Source organism: Trachemys scripta, chromosome 22, assembly GCF_013100865.1.
Source record: "Trachemys scripta elegans isolate TJP31775 chromosome 22, CAS_Tse_1.0, whole genome shotgun sequence".
Classification (NCBI taxonomy): Eukaryota; Metazoa; Chordata; order Testudines; family Emydidae; genus Trachemys; species Trachemys scripta.
The window spans coordinates 2,576,644-2,581,805 of NC_048319.1; positions in this window are offsets into that span (position 1 = coordinate 2,576,644).

Genomic DNA, 5,162 nt, shown 5'->3' on the forward strand with positions numbered 1-5,162 from the left:
GGTGCCGGGGCTCTGAACCGCCAGGCCCAGCGGTGCCGGGGCTCTGAACCGCCAGGCCCAGCGGTGCCGGGGCTCTGAACCGCCAGGCCCAGCGGTGCTGGGGCTACGAACTGCCAAGCCTGGAGGCGCCGGGGCTCTGAACCGCCAGTTCCAGGAGGTGGGGGCTCTGAACCGCCAGGCCCGGAGGTGCTGGGGGGCTCTGAACCGCCAGGCCCGGAGGCGCCTGGCCTCAGCCCTGGCAGGCCCTGGCACAAATTAAGTCCTGCATGGGACCCTCAATGTCATACATGAATGCCTCCAGGATGCCCCTGTAAGAAAGCTATTAAAGGGCGTGTTGTCTAGGGGGTGGCAGAGAGGGGCTTGGTGCCAAGACGCCTGGGTTCTGTGCCTGCCTTTGGGATGGAGTGTGGACTGGTCTGCAGCAGTCCTGACTTCCCACTCCGGGCTTGAACCAGCCTGTGTCCTTGTCTAAAATGGGGATAAATGCTGCTACCCTGGCATGCAGACGAAAGTGACAAGACCCTGCCAGATAGGGCCACACCTGTAAATCTTACAGAACTGGACTGGGGCCAGAGCGGACTGGATACAATAGGAGGACGGGAGTGTAGTGACAAAGCGCCCCCAGTGGTTTCTGTGTAAAGGCTGCAAATGTCGCCCTGGAAGTGTTTAACTATTAACCTCAACGTGCACTACTCCCTGCCCAGCAGAAAGCCCCTTTTAAAATGCAGATACCAAAAAGTGTCTGTGTGTGTGAGTGGAGGGATGTGTCATGACTGCACAGCCATTGGTGCACATGTGTGCAGCTACCTGTGAGCATGCATGTGTGCACAAATGTATGTATATGCACATCACATGAGCACATCTCGCTGCATGTGCATGAATGTGTGACTCCACACGGGCATGTATGTGAGGATGATTGTGAACCTACAGAAGGCGAACAGGAAAGGAGAAACCCCGGGGAAGCCAGTGCCTTTATTCCTGTGCCCTGTCCTCGCCCTGAACAGCCAATCCCACCCCGGCTGAACAGACACACGGGACATTTTGGAGGAACAAAATGGGGGGAAATGGAAACATTTTTGCTCAGAATTAAACAGGCACCGGGGCTGTTTTTCCTACACCAGGTTTGTGATAATGACTGCAGGTGTCAGACGGACCCAGGGCGGGTGGCACATTAGCAGCTAGATTGTCTTTCTAGTGCTTTGGCCCATCACTTTAAGCAGAAGTCAAATTGTTACAGCTGCAAAGAAAAGGCTCCAAATGTGGCTCATGGCATTGCCCCCTTCCTCTGTCTGCAGAGAACAGTAATCTTTATTATTACTATTGAATGAGCGTCTGTGCAGCGTTTTCGGGGTTCCCGGTGCTGCACCGGGTGAGAATGCACGCTTGGCTCCTCCCACTGGGTGCTCTCTGACTGCTGGGGCCAGCTCTAGCACTGTAACCCCGTCCCACGCAGCTGCCAAGTGGTTCTGGAAGCGCACAGCAGCCTCCTGGGGAAGGCTCTGTAATGGCACAGAGACAGGGGCCCATTACATGCAGCGCGATGGCAGGGGAATTACTCAGAGCAGAACAATCAGGGAAGGAATTAAACAAATTGAAATGATGATCTGGAAATTGCTTGAACATAACGACCCCGGCCAATCAAGGAATGTCCCAGTTCCTTCGGTTCCCGGGTTAGACGTTTGTCGGGGGTCACTTAATGTTGCAAACACAACCTCTTATTTTGTAGACTACTTCATCCTGCCACTCTAAGCACTGTCACTGTCTAAGCACTCCCGCCCTCCACATCAGGGCCCCCCTCACCAGGACAGGTGAAGTGAGGAGAACAGGAGGGGAGGGGAGGAAATATTCTTCCTAGAGCTGATCAAACGGGGTCCCTGACGGATCCCTCGGGCTCTAAGGACTCCGTTGTATGGGACTGAATGACCGAGCCAAAGACAGAAGCAGAACTGAGGGGCAGAGATTGATCCTGCAGGACAGATTTAATTTATGCCACGGATACAGGGTTCCCCTCCCCTGCCACACACCCCCTCCTCCCTGTGGGGGTTCCAGCAGAGACACTTCTACCAGAATTGCCCCGATGCAGGGGGAGTGCTCCAGTGGGAACTGCCAGCCAATGCAGTTTCGCGCAGCAGACTGGGGAACCCAGCCCCTGGTGTCTGGGACAAAGGAAGGATTCTTATCCCGTTTCACACCCAGAGCAAGGCCCAGTGACTTGACCAAGGCGTCTGCGGCAGAGCCAGGAACCGACCCCAGCTCTCCTGATTCCCAGGGGAATTCCTCTTCCTCCACAGAAAGTTCCCAAGCGGTGCTGCCAGCAAGGGACAATGTGGGGTTCTACCAATACCTGCCACTTGCATGCGAGGGCTGGCCAACGAGAAGAGGCCAGAGTGGTCCCCACTGGGGGAGGCGTTGCCGGGACCTGGGCCAGCTGGTCAAATTGCTGGAGGCACAGATTGGATTAGCACCGGGGAAGCTGAGCATCGACAGTCCAGGATGGGGAGCTGCGTCCCGACGTGCAGACGGGCACACTGGATTTCTGTGCGCGAAGGGGGAGGGAACCCGGGGGGGGCAATGGGACCCATTGAGCTTTTATTACACTGGGAATTACAGGGCCAAGACCCCGCAAAGCTCTGTCTGCAACCCAGTCACCGGAGACAGAGCCTGGCTTAGAACCGATCCACGACAGTCGTGCCTGGCTGGTGCGGCAGGCGCCACAGGCCTTGGAAATAGGGGGCTGCATTTCACTTCCTTTAACCCACGTGGCGGGGCCAGTGACTTGACAGTGGCCTGAGGAGTGTGCGCCAGGGATCAGTGTGTGTGTCCTCCTGCGTACCCTTGCTAAAGGGAGAGCTTGTGTGTTAGAGCCTGATCCAACGCCCACTGAAACCAGCCGGGATCCCCACTGGCTCCAAAGGATGCTGAGTGGAGCCCTTAGAGAGCACTTGTGCCTGTGTGTACGGGCGTGCAAGTGTGAGTGTGAGCTGCTCTCAGCACCAGTGCATAGATCTCAGCGTACGGCCCCACAGAGCTGAGCCAGCCAGGACTGCCAGGTCAGGGACAGCGAGAATGGAAACCATTATATTCAAACGTAGGGAGGGGTCCCCAATACCTTGCCATGGGGAGGGGTCAGGCTCAATGTCAGGTCCCACAGGAACCCAGCAAAGAGCCCCCAGCACCTTCCCGAAGAGCCCCCAGCCCGCATCAAATACCCCCCACCTCACGCCAGCCCTTAGCCAGAGAAAGGCAAAGCCAGTGTAACCCACTGGTTCTATGCTCACTGCAGGTCACCCCGTAGTGGCTGGTCCTCCTATGAGAATTACCGCAGCTAATAGAGTCTCTCCTTGTGCTGGAGGCCTCTGTTTTTAGCACCGGTTCAATCCCTGCCAAGGACTCGTGGGGCATTGCATGGGACCCCTCCCCTTTATTCAAGTATCAAGAAACGTCTCGAGAGCCCTCGGGACCGACACCCGCCGCCCCTCACTCTCACGCAGAAGCACTGCAGGCTCTCATCGGGTTCGGCGTATTCACCAGACAGAGGGACCAGGCCTCTCCTATTCCCCCCGGGCCCGAATTCACCCACTGACTTCCGTGGGATCACACCAGGCACAGATCTGAACCTGGGTGGGGAGGAATTCGGCCTTTGAACCCCGGGCCTGCTAGGGAAGGGTTGGCCACAGGCTGGGCCTGGGCAGTAGGTGGCGCTGGTGGCCCACAGTGGAGAAAAGCCAGCAGGCCAGGTAATTGCCCGGCCCCCTTTTCTTCCTCTGTCTGGCTGCATCTCAGCCAACAAAAGCGCGGCCACCTCTGGAGGCAACACCTGGATTCGCCCCAGTTCGTCGCTGCACATTATTAAACTGGGACCCGCCGGGGCAGAGCAGCCAGCGGTGGTGGAGAAGCAGGGAACGACTGCGAAAGAGAGAAATAATCTCACACACACACACACACACACACACACACACACCCCAGCAGCAGCCGTCTAAAATTAACCTTCCCCGGCATATGGTGCATTCTCACTTCTCCAATTTACCTGCAGCTTTGCAGGGGCGCCCTTGGAACACAATGAGTCAGCCCCAGGCGCTCGATCGCCAGTCCCCAGCACCCCCCGGCCTTAGGCAATCTCCCCAGGCGACGCTCTGCGCGAGGAAATCAAACTCCAACCCAAACGCATTATCCGCAGCACTCCCGAGCCTCCAGATATTTTTCCCGTCACTGTGTCTGGATGAGTCACACTCCGAGCGCACACAGCCTGCCTGGGCATGCTGAAAAGCAAAAAGCAAATCGCCCCCACCCCAAAGCCTTACTCCTCGCGTGATCAGCACTAATTCACCCAGGCCAAGGCTGAGACCAGGGCTTGGGGTCTGGTGCAATCACCCTGGGGTCCCCAGTGACCACAGTTGGAGTCCCCCCCCCCCCCCACACACACACAGCACCTCCGAAAAATCAGGCATCTCACGCTGGGCTCTGAGAAATTGGTGGCCTTCCTACTCAGGGGCCACTCTTGAAAATCACAAGTGCTTGAGCTCCGCTCGATCCCCTGATTCTCTCCACCCTCCCCATTTCGCAGACCAGGAGCTGCAACGGGACCTAGCGTCTGGGTCACGTGGGAGCCGGGTGTGGTCCGTGGTATGTCACACGTGGCCTAGGGCCTGTGGGGTTATAATGGGGAGCCAGGGGGCAAGTGGGTGTCTAGCAGACTCAGCCTCCTTCTTGCCCCCCAGCTCCCAGCCACCCCTGACTCCCAGTGACTGACTCCTACGGCTCGCTTCCACCGTGTCCCGTCTCAGGGCTTCAGCACTGAATTGTCCCGTCTGGAGGGGCCCAGCCTCTGTCCCAAGTCAGGGACTGCGCATCTCCAGCGTTGGCGGCCCTCGGTGGGGACAACGGCTGGTCAGGGAGCCAGCATGGGGCCTCAGTCTGACTGAAGTCTTGCTTTGCAGGCTGGTGCATCGGCCCTGTGCTTTGGACCATGCCCTCTTGGCGTTGGGAAAGCTGGCCTGTGCCCTCCCCAGCCAGCCCTGGGGCGCTGCAGGGAGATTGCGCCAGCTCGCTGATCCAGGGAGCACGGACACTAGGCAGCGCCCTGCATGGGGGGAGGGAGGGGATGACGACAACACAGCACAGGGCACCAAATGGGCATCATCCAGGGGCCAATGTGCCCTGCA